This window comes from Plecotus auritus (assembly GCF_963455305.1).
Source record: "Plecotus auritus genome assembly, chromosome: 7".
Lineage (NCBI taxonomy): Eukaryota > Metazoa > Chordata > Mammalia > Chiroptera > Vespertilionidae > Plecotus > Plecotus auritus.
The window spans coordinates 27,433,436-27,461,400 of NC_137774.1; the positions used below are offsets into that span (position 1 = coordinate 27,433,436).

Below are 27,965 nucleotides of genomic sequence, written 5' to 3' on the forward strand. Positions count from 1 at the left end.
GTCAATTCCCCCCAGTGATACCAACAGCAATCAAGGCTTAACTACAACAAGACTGTGCACACAGTCCACAAGGGGTGCACCAAGAGTGTCCACCTCAGGTGACTGGGGAGGCTGAACCACTGGGCCCTATAGGCCACCTACCACACAAGGCCACTCTATCAACTCAAGGAGACTTAGCAGCTACCCAATACATAGAAACAAACACAGGGAAGCAGACAAAGAAACTTGTCACAAATGAAAGAAATGGATGAAAGCAAAATACTGGATACAGAGTTCAAAACCACAGTTATAAGGTTACTCAAGAATCTTCTAGAAACCTCCAAGGAACTTAGTGAGACCTTCAAGGATCTTAGTGAGAATGCCAAAAAAATGGAAAAGGACCACTTAGAAATTAAGCATATACTGACTGAAATAAAGAATAATATACAGAGATTCAACAGTAGACTAGAGGATCCCAAGAATCAAGTCAAAGATTTAAAATATGAGGAAGTAAAAAACACCCAACTGGAAGAGCAAGAAGAAAAAAAGAATCCCAAAATATGAAGATAATGTAAGGAGCCTCTGGGACAACTTCAAGCATACCAATATCCGAATTATGGGGGTGCCAGAAGAAGAGAGAGAACAAGATATTGAAAACCTATTTGAAGAAATAATGACAGAAAACTTCCCCTACCTTGTGAAAGAAATAGACTTACAAGTCCAGGAAGCACGGAGAACCCTAAACAAGAGGAATCCAAAGAGGACCACACCAAGACACATCATAATTAAAATGCCAAGGGCAAAAGACAAAGAGAATCTTAAAAGCAGCATGAGAAAAACAGTTACCTAAAGGGAGTACACATACAACTGCCAGCTGATTTCTCAGCAGGCCAGAAGGGAGTGGCAAGAAATATTCAAAGTGATGAATAGCAAGAACCTACAACCAACATTACTCTACCCAGCAAAGCTGTCATTTAAAATTGAAGGTCAGATAAAGAGCTTCACAGACAAGAAAAAGCTAAAGGAGTTCACCACCACCAAACCAGTATTATATGAAATGCTGAAAGGTATTCTTTAAGAAGAGGAAGAAGAAGAAAAAGGTAAAGATAAAAATTATGAACAACAAAGTGACAACAAATACATATCTATGAACAAGTGAATCTAAAAATCAAATGAATAAAAAATCTGATGAACAGAACAAACTGGTGAATGTAATAGAATTGGGCATGGAAAGGGAGCGGGCTGACAATTCTGGGGGTGGGGGGAAGGGATGTTGTGGGTACAGGAAGAGATTGGACAAAGAGCTTACACTTATGGATGAGGACAGTGGAGCGGGGGAGACGAGGGCCTGGGGTGGGGTGGGAACCAGGAGGAGGGTAGCTATGGGTGAAAAAAGAGGAACATCTGTAATAATCTGAACAATGAAGATTAATTTAAAAAAACCTGTGGTACATCTATGCAATGGAATACTATGCTGCTGTAAAAAAGAAGGAACTCTTAACCATTTGCAACAGCATGGATGGACCTGGAGAGCATTATGCTAAGCGAAATAAGCCAACTGGAGAAAGATAAATATCACATGATCTCACTTATTTGTGGAATATAATGAACAAAAATAGATCCAGAGACACAGAAGCATCAAACCGACTGTTCAACCTCAGAGGGAAGGTCGGCGGGGGGGGGGGGGGGGGGGGGGGCGTGGTAAGAGAGCAACCAAAGGACTTGTATGCATGCATATAAGCATAACCCATGGACACAGACGGAGGGTGGGTGGGGTTGGCAGGGGAATGGTGAGGGCATGTTCTGGGGGGTGAGAGTGGCTGGGGAGAGGTCAATGGGGGGGAGGGAAGGAGACATATGTAATGCTTTAAACAATAAAGAATTAAAAAAAAAACTAGTATTGTTAAGTTGTTAATTCTTCCAAATTGAGAGTCAATGCAATTTCAATCAAAATTCTAGCTAGCAGGATTTTTTTTAAAATTAAGCTGATTCTAAAATTTTTATAAAAATAGGAAGTATCTAAAATTTTTAGTCAAAACAACTGGGAAAAAAAAGAACAAAGTTGGAAGACTTACATTACCTAACTTCAATAGCAGCTTTAAAGTTATAGAGATCAATACGTGCTATATTGGTGTAAAGATAGCAACAGAGATAAAGACAGTGACATAAAGTTAGATGAATGAAACAGAGCCCAGAAATAGCCTGCACATAGATGATCCATTGGTTTTTGACAGAGATGTCAAGGTAATCCAATAGGGAAAAATAAATTTTTCAACATGTGGTGGAACATTAGGATGTTTATATGCAACCCTCCCCTCATCCCCCCCCCCCCAAAAAAAAAAAAAAACGCTCAACCACTACTTTACATCATGTATAAAAATTAATTTGAAATGAAAATAACTGCAAAAGCTAAAACTATAGAACTTCTAGAAAAAACATAGCAGAATATCTTTGTGAACTTGAATAAGAATGATTTCTTAGAGGAGGCACAAAAAGCATAAATTAGAAAACAAATAGATAAATAGGACTTTATGAAAATTAAGTATTTTGTTTTTTGATCTCAGCTACCCTGTTGGAAGACCTTGAATACACCTGGAGCCAAGCTGTAAGGAAAGAGTGATAGTATCCTGGAGCGGCAGTCGCCAACCTTTCGGACCTTACAGACCACCAGTGGTCCAAGGACCACTGGTGGGTGACCGCTGTCGTGGAGAATCCAGGTCCAAAATGGCAACATAACCTGTGAATGTGGAGCCTCCTTAGGTTTACTTCAAAACCACCTGGTCGGCGGGCCTTGGCTGCTTGCTCAGATAGAAAGTAAGACTCGGCTGCTGCCCTTATCCTTTCTCCTACCACCACCAGCTGTTCAAGTGAATAAAAAATGGCCTCCATCATGATTGTGGTGACAGTAGCTCTGACCCAGCCAGACCCATTGAGGGAGGCTACCGCTTCACTAATGGCTACCCTGAGGGACTGGGTAACATGATCTAGAAATGGGAAAAACTGGACCAATAAGAGACAGGAGACTGGAAGTAGCCAAGAGGTAATTCTTCATTCCTCTCCTGTGGACTGTTTTGAGGACTTCTTGGAAGCAATCACATACGGACAACCAGATGTGTTTGCTTGTGAAGCCTTGCTAATTCATTGCACTTCAGCCTATACTTATTTTTCCTCCTTCCTTCACTCATTTCCCCTTTTCCTTCCCTCCTGATGCCCTGAAGTTGTATAGCCCAATAACCAATAGAACATTCACAATCAGCTTTGCTTCTGGCTTTGTTTTCACAGGCTAAGATAAATCTAATAAAACCATTTGAGAAAGTCAGTCTATTACTATATTCTCATTTTACAAAGAAGGAAACTGAGGTCCAGGGGGATTAGGTAACTTGTCCAAGATCCTATAGGTAGTAAATAGAGGAGGCAGGATTTGAACTCTGACTTCAAAGCCCATGCTCTCAGCAACTCTGATGTTATTCTGCCTGAGGGTCTGGCTGCCTGTCAGTTTCTTCTTCTAGACCTTGATTCTGAAGACAAGATCTTGCCCTCATGAGTTCTGGCATGTCCAAGGTCCCTGTTTCATAGAGATTACTTGTGGAACTTTCTCATTGCATTTGTACTGTGGAAAATTATCTGAGCCACTTTGGAGGAGGAGCTGTTGTAAGACAAAGCATATTATAAACAGGAGCTCTAGGCACTTCTGACAGCTGGGTAGACAGATACATTCAGTGAAGGGGACATTCTGACTGGGACAAGATTGCTTTTCAGGCTGTGGTGTGAACTAGGGACCTTCAGACTTCAACCTGCCTGTGACTACACAGAAAAGAAAGCATGACTCCTCCATCTAACTCCCCCCCTGCTGTTAATATGACAGATATGTCTTTGATTGCTAGAGGGTGGCCAATGCTATTACACTGATATACAACAGGTGGAAGCATCCTTTCAGGTTCCTGTGCATTTAAAAATATGTATTCAGTTATTCAGTGACAACTTTTAAAAAGTCACTGTGACTTCACAGCAAGACTAGATTTTGAAGTTTGAAAGCATGTTTATGAGGAAGAAAGTAGAAAAACAATACTGACTTTATAGGTCAATAAACTCTTATGGATGTTCTACTTTGTAACTTATATATCCTATATAGACCCTGGGGATTCAAAGGTGAATGAGATAGGATTCCTCATAGTATGACAAACTGTCTTAGTTTGCCCAGGACTGAGGGGACTCCCAGAATGCAGAACTTACAGTGCAAAAACTGGGAAAGTCCTGGACAAATTGAAACAAATTGATTATGCAACCTTGCCCCAAGGAGCTCATAGGATAAAAGGGAAGACAGTATTCAAGTGTCGCTATGAAATAGTGTGACATGTACAATTATGGAGTAACTAGAGGCCTGGTGCACAAAATTTGTGCACTGGGGTGAGGGGGTCCCTTAGCCCGGCTTGCCCCCTCTCACAGTTTTGGAGCCCTCAGGGGATGTCCTACTGATGGCTTAAGTAGGGAGTCCTACTGATGGCTCCCATGGGGAGCGGGCCTAAGCCACAGTTTGGCCTCCCTCTGTGGGAGGTGATCGGGCTGATCAGGGGAAGGCACCACCCCCATCACCCTGTGGCTGCTGCCACTGTTGGCCGCTGCAGCCGTTTTCATCAACGTGGATTCCAGTCCCTTCACCACGAGAAAATGACAACTTTCTTTAGGCATTTTCAAGATGTGTCTTTCATAGGATATGACATTTCTTTTCTTTTTTTTTTTTTTATCCTCACCTGAGGATATGTTTCCATTGATTTTTAGAGAGCATGGAAGAGAGAGGGAAAGAGAGAGAGAAACATCAATGTGAGAGGGATACTTCGATTGGTTGCCTCCTGCATGAGCCCTGACCTGGGCCCTGGCCAGGGAGGAGCCTACAACCTAGGTACATGCCCTTGATCAGAATCGAACCTGGACCCTGCAGTCGGCAGGCCAAGGCTCTATCCACTGAGCCAAACTGGCTAGGGCAGGATATGACATTTCTTAGCCCCTCCAGCAGCAGACCTTAGTTTTTTCCTCCAGGAGTGAGGTGGAAAAATCCTAGATCACCTTCTTGGATTCTTATTACCCAAATTACCAAGAACACTGCAAGTGGCAGCATACAGGGAGCTTAGCCAATGAGCCATCAGAAAAGGTGTTTCCTCTGCAGCTCACGCACAAAGGCCCCCCCTGTGTGTGTCCGCTGGGGTGGGGGTGTGCTCTGAGCCGCGCCAGTTGTGACTGTAAAGGCATCCCAGACAAATTTGCATATTACCTCTTTATATATATAGATAATAATAGCTTTTACATCTATAGCACTCTATGTGAGCCAGGAACTATTTAGAATAATGCATTTATGTATATCGGCTCCCTGCATCCCATTATAGCCCTGTGAAGGAAGGACTACTGTCATCCCCATTTTACATAGTCAGAAATAGAGGCATGGTAGAGGGCAGATTTGGGATTCAAACCCCAGGAAATATGGGTCTAGGTCTGAGATCTTAACCTTTAAACACTGCTCTCAAATGCCTAAGGCAAAGAAGTAGCTCGTGGGGATGAGTGATTAACTTTGTGGGTAACAGAGCTGGTCATGGGAGAAGGCGGTGTGAGGAAATGAGTTAGAGAAGGTGGTCTCTGAGCAGGATTTGGAATAGGAAGTGAGGGATCAATTAGCAGGAAGGAAAGAAAAAGGCATCCGGGTACAACATCTTAGGTGAGGACATAGAGATGTGAAATGCCATTGTGTGGCTGGTAGGTCAGTGTCCACAGTGGTGCGTTTCATCCACTGTTCCAAGACCTTGGGAAAGCAGCCTGGAGAGGTAGCAGGGCCTGGCCATCAAACTTTGTATGCATGATTAATATAGACTTCTGCCGGTTCACAAAAGGGAAGCACTAGGGAACTTTAAGCAAAATCTGAGATACTCATTTTCAGAGAATTACTCTGATAGCACCTGGTGGGTTATTTGAACGGGAGGTGGGTATAGTGGAACCAGTGATGTTTCAGCCAAGTATGAAGCTCTTGAAAAAGTCCCTGTGACTTCAAATGCAGCATATGACAATGGGGATAGAGAGGGTGGAACAGATTTTTAAAAAGGAAAGAAGCAAAAAGGACCAAATTTGGTTAGTGATTAGATGGAGGGGCTAAAGGAGTCAGGGAATCTGAAAATAACTTCTGTGAGCTTTGCTTGGTTGACAGGTGCATAATGTTCCACCAATAATTGAAAGGGGTGGGGAGGCATATAGGAGGAAGAGAGGATTTAAAAGGGGGAAGATAGTGAGTTCAGCTTTCCCTACTGTGACTCCCAAGGGTCTAGAGGAAATTTAGATGGTATTGTCTAATCCAAGTATTCCATAAAAAGAAGGAGGTTGCTTTTTCTAAAGGCTAGTTTTTTGACTAAGAGTGAAACAATTATGAGGGTAGTTCTTGGAGAAAGTTATGAAATAAATAGGAAGCAATAGAATTAATATAATATTAATGCAACATTGGGTTTCCACTGAGATGGAAACATTTTAATACATTCATTTATGGTAAGGCATCAGTGGCTTAATTATTCTTTCTCCTAAGAATATTTGTACTTTATAAAAGACAGCAGTACTTAAGTGAATTCCTGATGAAAGAATTTCGGGTACCTTAATCCTAGAGATGGGGCAATTTCTTCCTCTCTCTCTCTCTCTCTCTCTCTCTCTCTCTCTCTCTCTCCCCGCCCCCCCCCCCCCCCCCCAGAACTCTTCCAGTCATAGTGCATTTATATCTGCAATTCCATGTATAATGGTATGGGGGTAATTTGAACAACTGAAAGTAGTCATAAGTTCTAGACATGAATTCTACTCATTCATGAACTAAGCCCCAGATATTTGCATGTTTGTTTCAAAACATTTAAGATCTTTTGGATCTTGGCATCATGAGGATAGAAAATCAGTTATTATTGATCAATATTGAAAAATTATTTACATGACTTATTTGTTTGAATTTGAAGCTATTTTAATGCTATTTTCCAGCTCTGTTCTCCCCTTCTAATCCCTTATGTGTGATCACGCTTCCTTCAGTGTGCTGTATATCCCTTGCATGGGGAAGGGGCATGCCTCTCCTCTTCCCCACATACCCACTCATCTGTGGGTTTCTGATGCATGTCTCAGTGTGTATACAATGGTCTTGGTTATCTGTTGCACCCTTTAACAAGAAAGCTTTTAAGAAGCATCTCATGGATACATTAATTGAGGTTAGCATGTCTTCTTTGAAACTATTAGGAGTGGAGGTCCAGGGAGAATACAACCATTTTCCAAAGACACAGGCTGCTATCCTGACATCTCTAGCCACTAGAAAACTCTATCTCCTTCCTGTTAGAATGTCAAAGCATGGGAGAATCACCCTGCTCTTGTGATGGAGTGGCCTGAGGTTACTTTCTACTAGGCAAAACGTCACCCATCTCTCAGATTTCCTAACTTTGGTTTTTATTTAGAGAAGCATGCTGCTCACTGTTCCAACATCATCCATCTTTGTCAGCATCCAATACCACAACTTCATCTGAATGGCCAGTGATATATTGCAGATAGAGTGCACCAAAGACATTAAACCATGTATGACATTTATATGGACTCTGAGCCCACCAGAGATGGATTGATGCTGCCATAAAGTCTTGTAGTAGCCAAGCAAACAAAAGACTAAGGAGATGTGGTGGTGGTGGTAGGAAAGCAATAGCTTTCTCCATTCAGATTCCCCCTCTATAGAGGTTGGCTTACATCTGACTTAGGAAATGAAGAGGATCAAGTGAAAATAGGGGTTTGGGTGGCCCCAAATAGGAAAAAACAACCTTGATTATCAGTGGTACTTCTAGCAGACTTGGCTGGGCTAATGACCAGCACAGGTAATGGGACACTTGGAACAACTCACTTCGAACCTAGTGCACACTGACTACCATATATCTTCATAGAATGAAGAAAGGATTTAAGGAACATGGGTGCAGAAGTGCAGTGGGTCAAGGGAGGATTGGCATGCAGCATGTCCACTGAATCCCCTTGGCAGGTATCCTCAACATCACAGTCATTATGTCATTTATGGGCACGCTGATCCAGGATGGACAGGAGGCTGCCTTCTACTCTGTCCAGGCTATAAGCTGCATTAAAGATAGCAATATGTCTGGGTTTGTACCCATGATTATCAGCATGATGGGATCCATCTTTACCTGATCCAACAGGTATTTCGTAGGTACTCAGGCACCTGCTTAGAAAATGATCTTATGCAACGAGAGAGTAATTTATTTTTCATAGCTAATGCTAATCGGTTATGCAAGCACATGATGTCTTTAAGCTTGCTGCAAACAAAATGCTCAGTGATCAGAAGTGGGGGCTTCCCCACCCCCAACCTTGCCTCTCCACATGGACGTGTGTGCAGTGTTATGGACCACTCTGTGCTCATGTGCATTCTTCATGGACCACCTGCAGCTAAGTTTGGAAGATGCAAATTTTTTATATCATGGAACCGCAGCAACATATACACATTTAAAAATTAACCAGTGACTAAGAAAGCCCACATTCACACGGAGAAAGACAACAATAAATTTGACTTACCAGTTTAGGTTGTTCGAGGCAGCAGAGGAGCAAGTTGCTGGTGATTGTCCAGTGCTTTCATTCAATAAATCACATTGACTTTGCCTTGTCCTGTGGCTCAGCCTCTGCACAAAGCAAGCGAACCTCCTTCCTATTCTGTGTAAGGAATAAAATGTGAACAGGATCACTACAGGCAAGAGCTGAAGTCCATGATCACTAAGCTACTCTTAGTGCGAAATGAAAGAGCAAATGATGCACAGAGAGGAGGGGAGAGGGAGACAGCTTGGCTCAGAAACTAAATGTATTTCGGGACTGCAGCCTCGGGAAGGCTTGATTTCTCAAGCTCTTGTGCATGTAGTAAAAGGATGCCATGCCTTCAGTGTGTCTTAGCCTATTGTATCTGGGTGGTTCTTTAGGAATAGAATGCAGGGACAACAAGCTTAATGGCAAATAAGACTGAGTAGGAACCAGCTGTCACGCAAGGATGAGCTGTGGGGCAGCGAGGCAGCCAGTTAGCTTTGCACTACATCAATTGCAGGGAAAGAAATACTGGCTGGCTTTCGAGAGCCTGTCCATCAATCGGACTGCAAGTGAACTGCAGCTCTCTGGGGCCAATCACCCCCTTATTCCCACAGCTGCCAGACTAGAAGCACCCAGGTGGCAGTCAAACCCCCACCTCAAGGCCCCTGTGCAATCCTTGACCAGCTCCCGCAGAAGCAAGGGACAGCTTAAGAAAGCTCCCAATCTAGTCGGGGCTACTCAACCAAGCTCGACCTTTTGTCGGAGCAGGTTCTGAGCAAGAAGTCCGCAGACAGGGGCATAGGATATGGAGAGCCTCAGTATTAAGAGGAAGATTCCAGCACTTCCTACAGGCAAGCCATCTATGGGTGCACCTGGCTCCTTTCACAGCAGTATGCGTTACATGACTAAAAAGACACAGAATGAATTTCCTAGAAAGCCACTAATGTAGGCATTTTTAAATGTTTCTCTCTAAAGTAAAATGGCAAGAGACTTTCACAGGCTGCTTATTGCGTTAGGGAGACATTGCAGATTGAGAGCACATATGAATACTCCCCCTCCCCCACCACGTCCCTAGCAACAGCTTTAAGACTCTTTCTAAAGCTCTATTCAGATCTCTGTCTGCCAAATGAAAGCTTAGCTGCTGGGATGACTTCAGAAATAATTTTGGACCCTTCTACTAGGTAGCGACTCTGGGCTGTTATTTATACCTGGAGTGGAATCAACTCCCCAACTTTGAATGTGACTCTGTGGATAATCAGTTTCTTGGTTATAAACAGGAGGTGGAGCACTCACCTTTGTCCAGGTTAACTAATTAGAATCCTGGGCATGGCAGGCTGTATTCCTGAAATCTCCCTTTTCTAGGGATAGCATCTCACCTGGCAGCTCACTGGTCCCCGCCAGGTGCTGTTCTGGAATCTGAGCAAGACCGAGTGACTCCTAAAACCCCATGTCCAAAGGAAGAGCTCAGTTTAGCTTTTCACAAGGGTCTTACTTTTTTTCCCATTAGAAAGTCAACATCTTCCTCTGAAACACTTTTTTCTCTCTCTTTCGACTTATTCAGCATTGCTACAAATTATCAAATTTGGGACTATTCATGTCCTTGAGGTTCAGAAGGCTGTTTTTTTTTTTTTTTTTTTTTTTACCCCCATCAAGTGTTAAGGAGGAGTCAGGCTACACTTTCTCAGCTTAGCCTAATGATCACCAGGTAACACTTTACCCTTATCTGTAAAAAACCTTTGACTTTAATGCAGGTTTACTTAAAAGCCCTCTGCTGGGGTAAGGCAGGTGACTGAGTAATTCTTCTGAGGTAAGGGGCAACCTCACAGGGGTCAGGAGTTCATTATACTCGGCAAACCTAAGGGGACGATGCTCCCTGTAATTGCTTGTTGGAGCAAATGCTCAAGTCTGAGTTATTTTATAAGCCCTCATCCTTTGCAAAGGAGATCCATCCATTCATGCATCCATCCATTCATTCATTCATCCACTCTTCAGACATTAAGTATTTACTAGGTTAGATACACTGAGCCAAATACTTTAATGTTACCAAAAGCCTATTGATGAAATATAAACTCTATGATATATTCTAGCAAAATTCTTCATAACCTGGCTCTGCCTACCTCTTGCTTAATTTCTTTTTAAAAAAAATATATTTTATTGATTTTTTACAGAGAGAGAGGGAGAGTCAGAAACATCGATGAGAGAGAAACATCAATCAGTTGCCTCCTGCACACCCCCCACCGGGGATGTGCTCGCAACCAAGGCACATGCCCTTGATCGGAATCGAACCCGGGACCCTTGAGTCTGCAGGCCGACGCAGTCTAGCCACTAAGCCAAACTGGTGAGGGCTTGCATAATTTCTTGCTGCCCCTCTTACTTAACCTCCATGCTGTCTCTTTGAATGTCTTTCAGTTCCTTGGATACACCATACTCTCCTAACTCTAAATTTCCGCATATGAGATTCTCCTTCCTGAATGCTCTGTTCCTTTTGTCCAACTAATTCATGTGCAGCCTTGGAGTCTTGGCTTAAACATCACCTCTCAGGGATATTTTCCTAGCCCTTGGGCTGTGACGTTCCCTGCTTTGTGGTCCTGCAGCACCTTATACCTTCCCATCATTATTTTGTTGCAACAAAATACTGTAGGAGTTTTTTGACACTCTTAAGAGTTCAAGTGCAAAGTCCCTCATTCACAGCTCTGTTTCCAGTGCCTCGTAGAGTTCCTGGCACACAGAACGCATTCAATAAATATTTAATGACTGTTTTGTTGAAGTGCTTAGCATGTATTTGTTGAATGAACCAACCACCTCAAAGAATAAATGGAGTCTGAGAATTGAAAGGAACCCTAAAGTTCACTGAGTACATCTAATTTCTCTTGCCAAATGGCCATCCGTTGGAGGCTTGCCTGGTCTGATTATTCCTTCTTGATTAACCATACTGATTACACACTTGCTTGTCCCCCACCTCCCAGCATTTTTACAGCATGTTCTTGTTTTTTGTTCTCCAGCTGTTTCCTGGAGTCTGTCTCATCTCTTACAAACTGATTTTCTCCACAATTCCTAGCATAAGCCTGCAATTATTTGATGCTTGATTCATTCGACAGCAAACATTTGAACAGGGAGTTAAGTGATCAGAGACTTGCTTTAGGAAGATTACTCTGGTATTAGGGAAAGATGGGTTCATTGGCCAGAGGGAGACAGGACTCTAATAATGACCAGAGCAGAGAGAGGATTTAAAAGCAGCCTTGCCTTTTCTTCCCCTTTACTCCTCCCCCATCACCCCACCCTCCATATCATAACACCAGTGTTCTCCTTTGGAACACTTGAGAATGTTCCATACTCAGCACTTCCCCTTCACCCAGTTCCACCCCCCACAATCAGTTTACTTGTTTAGGTTCTTCCTGAACATGTCTCACTATAGCTCCCCCGAAGAGAAGGCTTGCTTTTTAATTATTTTGTATCTTCCTCCTCCAGCCCTTAGAGTTTGTATCATGCAGATAGTAAGTGCTCAGTAAATATCAAGAAAGAAAAGCACTTGATGAAGCACTCTGGTGAGGAGTGGGTACAGAGAGGAATGAGGCACCTTTTCAAAGGTAAAAGAGATCCATTTCATGAGAGAGATGAAACTTATAGTATGGGACGGAATTAAATAAGTGCCATAAAAGTATGAGCTTTTTGTGCTGAGGGAGCACAAAAAAACAATTCCTTCTGGGATGGTTAGGAGAGATGCACAGAAGTGGTTGCATCTGAACTGGATGTGGAGGAATGAAGACCTCCAGGGGTTGAAAAGAGGGAATGGAATAATGCAGAGTTCCTGGAATATTTGGGAAAGGACAGTGGTCCAGTTGAGATGGAGTAAATGGTGATGGGGATGGTGGGGCTACTGGAATCTAGATTCCAAAAGTGGGCAGGGGCTAGGCTGGGGAGTGCTCTGATGCTCTGCCGAAGAGTTCAGACTTTATCCTGTAGGTGACCGGGATTTGAGCAGAAGTCACTGTAGCCGATTAGATCTCTCTGTCCAAGCCACTGTGGACCATGAACTGAAGTGGTGAGAACCTGGAAGCAGGAAGACCTTGATGGTGAGAGCATGTGGAAATGTAAGTTAGGAGGTGAACATGGGAGGTGGTCTATGGTGCAGGTGAGAGGAGGGGAGGAAATGATAAAATGTCTTCACCTTTTGAAGACAGAGAAAAGAGCAGGAGGCTGAGCCCTGGGAGACACGTGCATGTGCCTAATCTGCTTTGAGGAAGCCATTCAGTAGCAGCTGAAGAAGTCATTTCAGGCTGTGACAGATGAACTACCTCAAGAAACATGCAGGGCCATTGGCGGGGTGGGAGGGGGGGGCGGGCACGCAGTTGTGGTTTCCTTAGAAAGGGGACTCCTGGATTAAATGGGAGGGTTTGCAGTTTCTCACCTTGGAACTGGTTAGCTCAGGGGAAAAGAAGCCCAGTTTGAGATGGGGGTTTGAGCTTGAGTCCTCAAGCTGCCCCTCACCAGCTATGTGACCTTGGGCAAATGACTGTCTATCCTGAGGTCTCAGTTTTCCCACTTGTAAGATGAGGGAGTTGGGCCAGTGAAATTCAAAGGTTCCTTTTATTTTACTGTCCTCTGATTTGTGAAGTGCAACATTTAGAATTTCAGAAGACCTGTGATATTAGGCCAAAGCCCACCAACGACTAACGTTCGCCCTCTCCTGCAAAGTCATGCCCATATTTTGAGACTGTCCATATATCATTGCAAATGTATGTCTGCCCTGCGGTTAGTTCCATGTGGTTTGTTTGTAAGACATAAATTTAAATTGATCACTTTTTGATGACCATTTTTCTAATAATTTTTCACTTTTTTTTTTTTCAGGAAATTTTTTTTTTTTTTAGGGGTTACCTTTTCATTGGCGTTTCAGAATTAAATTATGGGAAGAAAGCAGCAGTCCCTTACTGTGGTCAGCAGAGTCTGGCCAGCCTACTTCCGCTCCCTAATCTCCTGACCTTCCTTAGGGCGCGGCTGCTCTGTAAGGGCTCTGATTCTTTTTTCAAAAATAAAATGTGCTACTTATTGAAAGCTGCTAAAAAGAAGACAAAAAATAGGAAAAGAAAACTATAACACCCCAGGGTGTATCTGAATATGCTTATTATGTGTGAAGTTGTTAGTAATGAATGTGAAACTCTTCCTCCTCCTCCCTCCATTTCTAAGCCCCAAAGAAAAAAGAAAAAGGGGTTGGGGAGGGCATGGGCTATTCAGTCCCAAAGCAGACCTTTTCAAAAGGTGCAGTCTGTTCATGGGCAGGGTATTTCTTGATTATTTTGTTTAAAGCACCAGTTGACCTTTCAAACTAAAAGTAAAGGTCCCAAAATATCCGGAGAAACCCTCTTTTGGATTTCCCCCCTCTAAGTCTTGGAGACTAGACTCATGACATTCATAAAGACTCTTCGAAAAGAGATGGTTTGCACGACTGCTGGCGTGATTTGATGACAGAGTGTTTACGAACCATGTGAGACTTTCCAGCGGTGCATTTTTGAGAAATGGAATTCTCTTAAGGAGCTTACAAACACTTCACTGACGGCTTTCCAAGAACGGCCTCACACCGCCTCTCGGCAGCCTCTCGCTGCAGCACCGATGTGATAATCAGGGTCCCTGTTTCTGAAAAGTCTTCTTGTTCTGCCTGCCACCCTCCTTTCAGTCATCATTAGAATTCTCAAGCTATGAATCCCCTATTGTCTGTGCGAGCCTGGGATCCCCCACACCATGCCGAGGGAGGAATGTGAACCTCCTAGGTCTGGCTCTAAGTCTCAACCTTCTCCAGCAGGTCACAAAGCCCCATTTATACACAGCTCCAAAGTTTTATCATAATTCTTTATCTGCTCAGCCCCATATATCCTCTAGGGCAGTCAGGAGACATTTGGTAATGAAGCCCATTTATCCTCATTTTCTCAATTGGCACACTTAAAGTTCTAATATTTATGTTCACACTGTCCTAATTTTGTACGTCAAAGCTACTACACGAGACAAGTAGCATTGCTGAAGGGTAACTGAACAGCACAGAACAGTCCACCAGAGTCTGACCCATGGTGTGGTTTGTCATATTATCTACCAGTCATGACATCACAAATCATTACTTGTAATGGCTCTGTGGAAAAATAATCACAAATGTTGCCACTTATCAAACACCTCCTGTGTGCTGTGCAGCCATACCACTGAGCTCTCACACCCTACAAAGAAGAGTATCCACTTTTTATTGATGAGGGAGCTAAGGTTCAGAGAGATTAATTAACTTGTTTATGTGCACTAAGGGCCCGAGCTGAGACTCAAACCCAGATCACTGTCTGCAAAGCTCAAGACAGTTGTGCCTCTATCCTTTGCCTCTTACCAGAAATACAATTTGTGAATTCTTATAAATTACTATAAAATACATATTTTTCATTACAAGCATATGAAGAACTATGAACTTAGGGCTGTTAAAATGTTTTGGCCAACACAGAGATCCGCTCTGATAAGCATCAACAATCTCAGGGCAGAGTAAGAATTTGTGGCATATATTTCACCTATCAATAGGTGGCAGTATTCACCTAAATCTCTCCAGGAGGAATTAGCACAGGTCACTTCTTACAGCCATCCCCAAGGCCATCTACATTCTTTGATGCACTGGGTTTTATCATAAAGAATAGCACTTAAAATAAATGGGTTGCTAACTGGATCTTGATTGTGCCTCTGTGTAGTGATAATTGGACTGAGGGTGTGTGGGGGAGGAGGATGAGCCATTGAAGAGACGTTGGGATGACCTTCATTTTGGCCATTTTCCTGGGGAGGACTTTTGCAGTTCAAAGCCCAAGATGATTTTTGCATCTTCAAGAAAGTCAGATTTCTCAAATAACTTAAAATGAAATTATTAATGCTTAGGATTTGAACATTCATACATTCATAATTCAGAGGAAGAGTCTACTCAGATCAGAACAATAAAGCAATTGGCAGACTGCATGGTTTCAACACAGTGTCAAAACCCTTTGCACAAGTAACCATCAAACCATATGAATCTTTACCAGGAAGCATGAAAACTGAAGTCAAAGTGGTCAAGCTGATGAATTGAAATACTGAAGGATAAATGATTGCTGAATTTTCAGCAGACTCTTCTTCCTCTGCCTCCTATTCCTGTGTATTCTCTTCCTTTTTTTGTGGAAAAAATTTAATATCAAAAATATCTCTTGTTAAATGTATTAGCACAGAATCTATTTTCTAGCCTCCAATAAGAGTCTGTCTAGGGAGGATATACTTTCATAAAGTCAAGAAAGCAGATGCAGCCCTAACCGGTTTGGCTCAGTGGATAGAGCGTCGGCCTGCGGACTGAAGGGTCCTAGGTTCGATTCCGGTCAAGGGCATGTACCTGGGTTGCGGGCACATCCCCAGTAGGGGGCGTGCAGGAGGCAGCTGATCGATGTCTCGCTCATCGATGTTTCTAACTTTCTATCCCTCTCTCTTCCTCTCTGTAAAAAATCAATAAAAAGTATATTAAAAAAAAAAAAGAAAGCAGATGCAGTGGTAGATACAAGGATAAGCTGAAAGATTCGTAGATCGATCTTAATGTTGACCTTCCCATTTTCATTTGGAATACTTGGAACTGATCCTTACCAATGATGACCAAGAAGCACTTAGAAATCAGATCAGATGGGGAGTCCTAACTCTCAGAACTAAGAAGTGGACTCAAGTAAGATTCTTAGGAGACCAGTTTCTCTCAAAAGAATTTAGATGGGTGAAGGTAGAAGTCTTTGGAGATTGCAATATTAACTTTCTCTTTTATGCTCCCAATAGAAGGAGCATCTTCTCTCATTGTAGAATTTGTAACTTCCTTAGAGCTATGTGGGGCTCCAATTTCATTACTGGATTGAGATATCCATGAGGGCAGGACTCAGGTCTTGCCAACCTTTGACTCTGCCTCTCAGCTCAAGAATTGGAGTCCATGCATAGTAGATGATGTTCAATAAGTGTATGCTTTAAATTAGTACAACATATTTACTTCTCACACTTAAATGAATTAAAGAGAACTCAGAGGGATGTATTTTATACTTTTGTTCCTAGGTTTAAAGAAAAATTGCAGCTTAGATATTGGATACTACAGACAGGTCACATTTCTTGCTCTCATCTAGTTCCTCTATTTTAAGACAGCATTGCCAAAGGCCACCTCACCCCCCCGGACCATTAATTAACTGCTTTTACATCCTTGGCTCCTTGTTTTGTAGGATGCCTTGGCCATATGAAGGTTAAATGCAGAGGCAGGCAAAAAAGCTGTTACAAGGGACATTCAGTTACAAGGGACATGGTCATTTTTTTAAATGACCATGACAATAAGGAGGGTGAGTTGAGATTATAGTCCTCCAAACATTTCACAATGGGCTTCCTTGGCCTTCATTAACTTCAAAATAAGCAGCTGTCCAGCAAGCAAGCTTTAACTACGTGGGTGGATTTTACACCTTCCCTATGAGTCAGAGAAGAAGACAGGCTGAGCCAATTCTTTTGGCAGAATAATCTGAGTGACATGTAGTGTCTCTTGACATCAACTAGAATCTTCTCAAAATTCTCCTGGCTTTAAAACAATACTTTTAGCTTTCTGTCCTTTAATTGAGGGGGTCAAACTGGATCTTGAAGGCCACTTCCAGCTCTAACATGCTGGCATCAAAAGGCTACAAAAACACGTAGCTCAGAGAAGAGTATCTCTGTCACAAAGACAAGATGTTCTATTTCCACCCAGCTAATTGGTTTGTATTGGAAATTTCTGATACTTCAGAACCAGCATATGTGACTTTTCTTTCCTTAGAGTACATGGAAATCTACTTGAAACATGTGCTATTTATCAGGAATGTTTGCTTTAAAAAAAAACAAAACTATTGTAGACGTGCCTTACTCATTAACAGACTTTGGATAAACCCAAGAAGATTTTTCCTGTAGTGGGACTGTTTTTTTTCTACACGCTTACCATAGTGCATGGGAGCATTGGTTCTTTGATTACCCAAGTAGCCCCACTGCGTGGGTAGTGATTTGCATGAGTAATCTGGGTAGTGTTGGTGGTCAGTCAAGACATAGAGTACATTCTCCTCTTTCCACTCTCATTTTTTTTCCCCTCCTATCAGCCAAACTGAATTTTCATAAACTCTTTGAGGGGTTTGAGTCCAAGTCCAAGTTAAATTCTAGACCCTAAGACTAAATTTCAGAAAAGGTGCTGTCATCATCGGTTAACCGATGAGTAAATAAATCTCTAAAGAGGCCTTCCATCTTTCCCAGGTTTTCTTTTTCCATTAACTTTGTGGCCGAGAGTCCCTTAGATGACATTTGTGTGGCGGGCTTGGGATCCAGTCTCCTGCCAAATGCTCACCTTCCTACCTCCGCAATTGGACCAATGGTTTAATCTCGGTAACTTCATGACATCAAATCTTAGTACAGAAGAGAGAATTCTTTGTAATTGATCACAGTGAGAATTCAGCATGCCAAGGTAAAGGGCATGTGAGGAAGCTACTTGCATTGGCACACTCAGACATAATCATGGAGACCTGTGCCTGTGTGATAGGACCCGGCAATTAAAAAGGCAGTCTACCTTGTCGCTTTAACACTGAACTGCAAATGCCATTTTAACCATTAATATCACTCTCAGCTGCAAGAAAAAGCTTCTTCCTCTTTCTCCTAAAAATGCCAGATCAAGACTGCTGTACAAATGTCAGGAACATCTGACCAAAAGCAAACAGCAAGAGGCATTGAGTGAATTGGAGAAGAAAGAAAAACAGAGTGAGAAATAAGGAAGTTAAAGAAGCTATACTAATACTTTTTAAGAAGGCTCTGGAGATTCATCTGGTTGAATCTGAGCCTCGCCTCTGTTATTCCATTCTTACTCGGGCAGACACCTGTCACAGCCCTCTTACTTCTGGCCCAGCTCTTCTGTTCAGACTTCTGTCCCACTTCCCTTTCTTCACTCTGCTCCAGACTCTGAACTCCCCTGAAAGCAGGCCTGGGACAGGCTGAATGGGGTGCTCTGGCCACTTTGTCAGACTGCTCAGCAGAGCTTTTTCAAGAACTGCATATGCCAAGTACTCAGTGTAATTCTTCTATGGCATTGTCAGACCTACCGGATGCACCTCGCAGGAGAGCAGAGGCATTGAATGGAATTAGAAGCTCAATGGCTTATTCACTTCATTCATTATTGAGGGTGGGGAGTGTCGGGGGGTGGGGGAATCCAAGAGTTTGCTCAGAGGGGATTAAAAGGACTGCAATAGGCGCCTTCCGTCTGGGCCGCCAGTCCAAGGAGTTTAGGCTCCTCTTGGTTTGAAAAGGAGGTCACACAGTTTCACTTGGTTCTTAGATCCTCAACACTCAAACTCAGTGTTCCAAACACAGCCAGAGCTAGTTATTCATTCTCACTGCTCCTCCAGTGATTTACCTTCAGCATCAAGGAAAAGGAGGGATTTTTCCATGACAGTCCAATTCCAAAATACATTTATTTCTCAAACTTGGGAAAAAAAATCACCAAACACACACTATATATTCATCGTCTCCTCCAGAAAAATGAGAGAAAATCCAGCACTTAGGAGCATTTACACTTCATCAACCAAATATTAATTTAGTGCAATGTGGCATATGGACAGGAGAAATTGTGGTTATTTTAACTGATTGAATTAGGACCAAATAGGCTGAAGGCAGTTTCATGTAGCCCAGTAAAACACATTTGCCCTTGAACAAGAAGAGTTTATTTTGAGCTTGGCAGCGTTGAGTAGTTAAGAGTGAGAATAGATTCCTGTCTGAGATGGCATCAGGCATCACACAGGACCCCAGAGTTAGAGTGAAATGGTTTGGAGTTCTGCTTGAAAAAAAGAATCACTGATATTTTCAGTTAACCCAAATTCATTACCTATCCTCTTTCTCCACATCTACTCATTTCCATCACATAAAAAATCCTCCCTATTGCCATTTTATAACCACACCCACTTTCTTACCACTCCCACTCCTCCCTTAACCCCTGACAACCACTAATCTCTAATCCATTTCTATAAATTAGCATTTCAAAAATGTTACATAAAAAAAATAATATAGTATGTATCCTTTTAAGATTGGCTTTTTTACTCAGCATAATTCGGAATTCATCAGGGTTATGATGTGTATCAAAAGTCTGTTCCTAGAGAACCAAGATGGCAGCGTAGGTAAACACCTGTACTCGCTGCCTCCCACAACCACATCAAAATTACAATTAATATACAGAACAACCATCATTCAGAACCACCTGAAAGCTGGCTGAGTGGAAGTCCTACAACTACAGAAGTAAACAAGGCAGCACAGTGAGACTGGTAGGAGGGGAGCCCACAATGAGAGGGTTGGTCCAACATCCACATGTTCGGCTTTTTTAATGGTGGGGGGGAGATCGTCTCTGTGGAGGACGTCAGAGAGGAGAAAGGGGTCCCAGACCCACACCAGATCCATAGCCCAGGGTTCCAGAGTGGGAAGAGAAGTCCCCATAACTTCGGCCTATAAAAACCAGCAGGAATTGTGGCTGAGAGACACGGAGGCTGCTGGAATCCCAGGTGTTCCTTTTAAAGGGCCTGTGCATTAAGTTACTTGGACTTGATACCTCTGAGACCCAGCACCAGGTGGCTCTGGGGGACCCAGACTCATGTGGGGAGGAACTGGACTGTCTGGCATTGGGGCAGGAACCCAAGGGTGGCTTTCTCCCAGTCAGGGGTGCTCTCAAGGGTCATTGTTCCTGGACTGGGACCTCCTCTGTCACAGAGCTGACTGGCAGCCATGTCAGCGTAGCCCACACTATTTGCTTCACCCTGGTGATTCCCTGAGACCCCACCCCATCCAATTTGCAGTTCAAATGAAGCAGTTTGCAGCAGCTTTTCCAAATGAATGGCCTGTCCTGGCTCAGGCTTTGCTAAAATCTCTCAAACAAGTTGCAGCTGTTGATAGCATGCTCCAAACCTATCAATAAAAGGCTCAAGACCTGGCACTAGAACAAGCCTGCCTTGCTTCACAGCTGGGCCTCCAATTCTGCACAGCAGCCCTCCCACTGTAGTCACAGCTGGTTATTACAGTTAGTGAGGCTGGAGGTCAACCACTCCCATAGACACCAACAGCAAACAAGGCTCAACTATAAGACTGTGCACAGAGCCCACACAGGGGTGCCCCTAGAGTGCCCAGTTCAGGTGACTGGGGAGGCTGAGCCTCCCCAGGACACCTACTACACAAGACCATTCTACCAATTCCAGGAGACATTGCAGCTCTACCTAATACATAGAGTTTTACTCTACCCAGAAAAGCTCTCATTCAGAATTGAGGGTCAGATAAAGAGCTTCACAAACAAGGGAAGCAGCCAAAATGTGGAGACAAACATGTCAGAAATGAAAGAGATGGATACAAGCAAACTACTGGATACAGAGTTCAAAACCATGGTTATAAGATTACTCAAGGATCTTGATGAGACTTTCAAGGATCTTAGTGAGAATGTCAAAGACATGAAAAAGGACCAGTCAGAAATTAAGCATACACTAACTGAAATAAAGAACACTTTCCAGGGATTCAACAGTAGAGCAGAGGAGTCAGAGTCAAATCAACCACTTGGAATATGAAGAGGCAAAAACACCCAATCAGAAGAGCAAAAATAAAGAATTTAAAAAATGAAGAAAGTGTAAGGAGCCTCTAGAACAACTTCAACCATACCAACATCTTCATTATAGGGGTACCAGAAGGAGAAGAAGGGGAGCAAGGCATTGAAAACCTATTTGAAGAAATCATGACAGAAAACTTCCCCTACCTGGTGAAAGAAACAGACCTACAAGTCCAGGAAGCGCAGAGTCTTAAATACCAGGAACCCAAAGAGGCCCACACCAAGACACATAATTAAAATGCCAAGACATAATTAAAAAGACAAAGAGAGAACCTTAAAAGCACAAGAGAAAAGCAGTTAGTTACGTACAGGGTGTGCCCATTTAACTGTCAGCTGATTTCTCAACAGCTGCAGGCCAGAAGGGAGAAGCAAGAAATATTCAAAGTGATGAATACTAAGGACCTACAACCAAGATTACTGTACCCAGCAAAGCTCTCATTTAGAATTGAGGGTCAGATAAAGAGCTTCACAAATAAGAAGAAGCTAAAGGAGTTCATCACCACCAAACAAATATTATATGAATTGTTAGAGGGTATTTGTTAATAAAAGGAAGAAGAAGGAGGAGGAGGAGAAATATGAATAATACAAAGGCAACAAATACATATCAACAATTGAATCTAAAAATAAAAATAAATGAACAAGAAATCTAATGAACAAAATAAATGGGTGAATAAAATGGAATCAGAGGCATGGAAGCATGGAACAGACTGATGAATCTCAGAGGAAAGGGGTGAGGGGAAACAGGAAGAAATTAACCATAAGGTTAATTTATGGACACAAGGTGGTGAAGGCCTGGAATGGGGCAGGAACCGGGTGGAGGGGCATAATGAGGGGGGGAAAAAAGGAGATATCTGTAATACTCTCAACAATAAAAGATTTTTTTTAAAAAGTCTGTTCCTTATTATTAATGAGTAGTATTCCATGGTACAGGTATACCATGGTTTCTTTAACCATTGACTCTATCGAAAGATATCTAGGTGGTTTCCACTTGAGGCTATTATGAATAAAGCTCCTATAAACATTTGTGTACAAGTGTTTATGACCAAACTAGTCTTCATTTCTCCGAGATAAATGTCTAGTAGTGTAATTGCTGGAACATATGTTAGTTGCATGTAGAGTTTAAGAAACTCACACAATTATCCAGAGTGATTATACCATTTTACATTCCCACCAGCCTGGGCTTTAGAGTTTGACAGAATGGTGTCTGAATTCTAGCACTTCCATTAGCTATGCAAGCTTGGACAAGTTGCTCAATCTCCCCAGTAAGTAATGTTAGGAGCACCAGTTTCTGCATCTGTAAAATGGGGATAATGATACTCAGCTTATTATGAAGTTATCTGAATTCAGTAAGGTGATATAAACATTTGATCCAGGGCCTGGCTGAAAGCAGGTAAAATAGAGTATATTTATGTACTGTTGGCACTGCCTAGACTGTTGAAGAGTAGATTAGTAGATTTCTGACTTGTGCACCTGCTTATGACTTACCAATCCTGTAAATCATTGATGTCCACCATGCCCCATGGACTCAATGGATTTCCAAGACTGGCCACTTTCTATCACTTGTTTTCTGTTATCATCCGAGATCCAAAATAAAAGTGATACACCATCTCACTACCCCGGTCTGGTGTTCATGTTCTATAGAAACATATCTGGGAAGGATGTGAACTCACTAAGCTTGGAGGCATGCCATCTTTACAAAGCATTGTGGGAACACTTCTGTGGCAGTTAACATGGGCCTGCTGACTCTGGTTTTCTTCTCCAGGGATGATGTGGAAAACTAGATTAGAAAATACTTATTGTATTTTAGAATTAGTGGTCTCAATTCTTTTAAACTTAATATGTGCATGAACTTCTGGGGCTGAATGTCAGGACTTAACTAAGGTGAAGGGACCCACTTCTCAGGAGCAGATCTCCCAATAAGAAGCTCAGAGGGGAGAGAGGCTCTTGACCTGGTGGGTGCACAATCAAATATTTGAGGACTCTATTCCAACACATTGCCATGTGACATCGCCCTTTCTCCCACCCCCCAGAGCCTGCAGGAACAGCAGTGGGAGATGCTGCTGTCGCCAATGCACAGCTCCTTGAGCTTGTGTGTCTGACCCACCAATACTGACCTTGAGGCTTTTGGTTTGATTCATTTTCTTTAAACACACACACACACACACACACACACACACACAATTTCCTGTGTCTAAGGGAGGGGAGGAAGGTTAAAAAATATCATAAAGGCTCCAAAGATTTTTTTGGGACATCAAATTGCTCTGACAAGCCATTTTTATGAGTTAAGTGTAAAGGAAACAGAAACATACGGATTAAATTTCCCTTAAAATACACATGGGCTTAAAAATTAAGGGGGAGAGGAGGGCTTGGCAATGTGGGCTTCAGGCTTTGCCAAACCCCAGCTCCTGAGGAATAACTTGAGATGCTTGACAAACCCAAAAAGCAGCTGGTTTTGCCCTATGCCCTCATTGAGCGACATCTAGAGTGCCGGGTGATTGGAGGCTCTGTAAGTGAAATATGCTAATCTGCAAACTCATGCTCTGATTCTTCAGGTTGCCCCATACAGTCCCTGCTTATAAACTTCTCCCTAAAGGCCTAGTCCTCCTGGAGTTCTTGCATCCAGGCAAAATCATAGTTCAGCATTGTAATTCCCACATCGAAAACATGGAGTTTGATGAAGTATGAAACTAGATGGTTCATGGCAACTTCCTTGAGACAGAAAATTTACCCAGATATACCCAACACCTGCCTTGAGAATAAAACAGAATCATTGGCTCATTAAGTTCTGTAATAGATTAACAGATGGCAAGTATACACTCCCCATGAAGCACTGAGAATTCAGAGGGATGTGTATGAACTTAGCTATAGTATTTATTCATTCATGCATTCAATAAACAAATGCTTATAGAGCATAAATGTACTATTGCAACTGCAATGGAGAATAAAAATGAAAGGAACTAACATTTATTGGGATTTACTATATGCTGGATTTTGTGCGAACCCCCTACCATGCAGTGCACAGAGACTTCCCATTTAATGCTCACTTGAATTCTAAGAGGTTGGTATTATAACTATCTCCATTTTACAGAGGAGGCGGGAGCAGAGGGACAGAATTTATTTAGCATTGGCTAGAAAGGACAGATCTAGGATTCAAAGCCAAGACTGATGTTAAAGACACTGCTGCCTTCAAGAACCTTAGAGTGTCCTGAGCAAGCTCAGCCATATTCAAATGCAAGCATAATCAAGAATGATCAATGTCCCAGAGACATTCATAGCATGGGGGGATTACTTTCTACTGAGATTAGAAAGGCTTTGTGTAGGAGGCAACTTTTGCATAAGAATTTAAAGGATGAGTAAGATCTGAATACCAAGGGAGAGGTCAGTCATTTCTTACTGGAGAACATTCCAGAGAGGCCCTGAGAGAAGGAAGCCTAGGGAATAGCAGAAGATACTGTGAGGTACAGTGAAATCATACCAAATGCACTTTGTATCAGGCAGAGGCAATTATGTGCCACCAACCAAAGCAAAAGCAAACAAACCCTCCAAAATAGTTTAAATAGTTCAGGCAATTTCATCTGCATTGCCTAGAAAATGAGTATAAGCTAGGAGGAGTCTGTTATTTTTTCAGTTGGTTCTGACTCAGAACCTGTCACAGATCTAAGTGATTCTAGAGATGTAAGGTGTACATTAGTGCATAACACGGCCCCTAACTGTGTAAGCTAGTATTCAGGCAAAGCCTGTTCCACAGCTGGAGCAAGAAGCAGACTATGCTGGCGTTGCTGAGATGTACTCATTTTGACCTACATGATTGTTACCCTATTTGCTGACTTTAGAACTTAAACCTCCTTTATACATGCAAATCCATTATATCTGCTTATTTTGCAAATGAACCCTTGAAATTAGAAGGGTCATGTTGTTTAAAATGCTTTGAGTCGATGTAGTAAAAAGGAAATTCCAACGAATTGTAGCCCGGCTGGTGTGCCTCAGTGGTTGAGCGTTGACATGTGAACCAGGAGGTCATGGTTCCATTCCTGGTCAGGGCACATGCCTGGGTTGCGGGCTCAATCTCCCGTGTGGGGCATGCAGGAAGCAGCTGATCAGTGATTCTCTCTCATCATTGATGGTTTTTTTTCTCTCTCTCTCCCTTCTTCTATAAAAATCAATAAAAAATATATTTTTTTAAATGGAAATTGTGCATGGAAATATAATGCAGAAGTTAAAATTTTAACTGAAGTTAAAATCAGCTGATTCAAGATATTTTACTGAGAAATCAGCCCTAATTCAAGTTAAAATACATGAAAATGTATTTTTGTATGCATATAATTTACATATTCACATTAAATATATCCAAAAGGAAATATGCCTTAAAAAACAACAACTATTTATTCACTTATGACAAACCAAGCATAGAGACTTGACAGTTTCCAAAATTCTATTATTAATAGCAGGGGCTTCCAGACGCAAGGGAGGGAGAGTCAGTCCTCAAGCAGTGAGGCTGAGAAGATTTATAAAAGATGTAGGAAGGTTGACTTGTAAGAATAAAAAACTGAAGAACACCGAAGGGGCATGAATAATTAAATCTTCAAGAAAGTGTAACGTGGTACGCATTGACACGATACACGTGTGTTAGAAATATCGGATAACACTAAATACCAAGCAAGATATGCTCATTTTGGAAAAAGTAGATGATATAAAAAACACAAAATATAAACAAGGAAGAGCAAAACATCATCCATAATCCTATCACAGGGAGAATCCCTTTATCTTTTTGTGTATTTTTTCCATATGCATATAAATTACATATTTACATTGATTTATGCCCTATACCCATGACGCTCAAACTTTAACATACATCAGGTTCACCAGGCTATTAAAACACACACTGCTGTGGGCTTACTCCCAAGTCTCTGATTCAGTGGGTCTGGTGGGGCCGAAGGGCTGGGTGGGGCCTGGGATCGACATTTCTGCCGCGTTTACAGATGCTGCTGCTGGTCCAGGGACTGCCCACTGAGACCCACACTGCTTTATGGAAGGTTTTGATTCTTGCCATTTTCACTTCACATTGCATCAGAAGCATCACACTGATTTGAAAATATCTCTTTTCACTGCTGCAAAATATTTTAGTACATGATTTGTTGAGCACGCCTTTACTGTTGAACAGTTTTCCCATACCCATGAATTGGAGGATGTATTTCTTTTAGAAAACACTGCTAAGATGTGTATGATGCACCTCTAGCCTTGAGACGGATCAGGCACACCCAAGGCTGTGCCATAGAAATGGACTTTACATGCTTATGGTTACTTTGGGCTCTAGAAGGTCGTAATGCCCACATCACCAATAGGCATAGTCCTGGCTCAATCATTTCAGGTGGGCAGTGAGGACCCAGTAAGCCACACCAGCTGTCACTCACGCCAGGCAGTTCTCACCGCCTTCTGAAATGGGCCAAATGGTTCTTTTGAAATCTGTAGGAGAGAACCAAGTCACGAGTCTAGGCAACTGACATTTTGATATGCACCCAGCTAAAAATCTCGTTTCAGAAGCCGCTTGATAAGTTTATGGTTCCAAAGAAACCTTTGACGCTCTTGGTGAGCGGGCTCTGACCACAAACAGAATCGCAGTGTGGAATGTCCTGGCCCTCCTGCCTTTTTCTCAGCCTCGGCAATGAGCAACAGAAACAGTTAAACTGCCAGCAGCTCCAAACAGTGGTTTCCGCCCTCAGCGACTGCCAGCCCCTCAGGCTCACCACACGCAGCCTCAGAGGTCTGGCTCCCGAGCGCCTCTCTGCCCAGACGCCATAACAATGAGCAAGGAAAACTCGGCCACCACAGAGCCTTGGAGGCCAAGGAGGCATGGCAGCCTCCACCCTGCAGCGGTTCCCCTCCCCCATGCCTGTGCCTCACTCCTCATCCTTCCCTTGCCCGAAACATGCACAAAAATCTAGCACCCTCTTTCTCCTTCATTGTCTCACAGTGTCCCTGAAGAAGAATTCCAAAGAGATGCTATGAAGCTACATGTCATGGTGAGAAACCTCGGGACACTTTGGTGCTGTTCCCTGTGGGTGAACCCAGTGAAAGAATAGTAACTGTGAGACCACATGTTGCTTGAGCATTTGCTATAGGTGTGTATTATCTAATTCAATCCTCACATTGGCCTTAGGACCTCAGTACTATCACCCTTCCCATTTTACCAGTGAAGAAATGAATGGAGGGCCAGTGGTTAAATCACCTGCCCAATGCCACTCAGCTGGCATGTGGTGGAGACAGACTTACACCCAAATCTGACTCCAAAGCCCATGTTCCTTACCACCATTCTAATCAGTTTCTTTTAAGAAGATACCTACTATTTGTTAACTATGTTCATCAGACTCATCTAACTGCCAAAGAAGGCATTACTAATTATATATATATTTAGTAACTAAGAAGATTGTTTTGGTAATCAAATCTCAGAGTAAAAAGAGACTCTAAATCCAGGGTCAGAAGCATATATCTAAGAGAACTAAGATGGCAATGTAGGTAAACACCTGTGCTTGCCGCCTCCCACAACCACATCAAAATTACAACTAAAATACAGAACCACCATCATTCAGAACTGCCTGAAAACTGAATGGAAATCTTGCAACTAGAGAAGTAAAGAAGAAAGCACACTGAGACCGGTAGGGAGATAGGGGCGCCGAGCGGGCTGCTCTGGCACCCACATGCGCCAGTTTTTAAATTGGGAGGGAGATTGTCTCTGCAGGGGCAGCCTGGAGGAGAAAGGGGTCCTGGCCCCACACCAGCCCCCTCTCCCCCCAGCCCA

The 27,965-nt window shown here is 42.7% G+C and overlaps 1 protein-coding gene across 1 annotated transcript in view; it reads right to left on the reverse strand.

The window, feature by feature from the left end:
• The window catches only part of ANKFN1 (ankyrin repeat and fibronectin type III domain containing 1), a 370,109-nt gene that overhangs the window by 145,256 nt on the left and 196,888 nt on the right, over positions 1 to 27,965 (reverse strand). Inside the window, exon 3 of the mRNA XM_080680192.1 lies at positions 8,542 to 8,676. The gene's annotated coding sequence lies outside the window, so the exon portion shown is untranslated. The remainder of the gene's footprint in view (positions 1 to 8,541; positions 8,677 to 27,965) is intronic.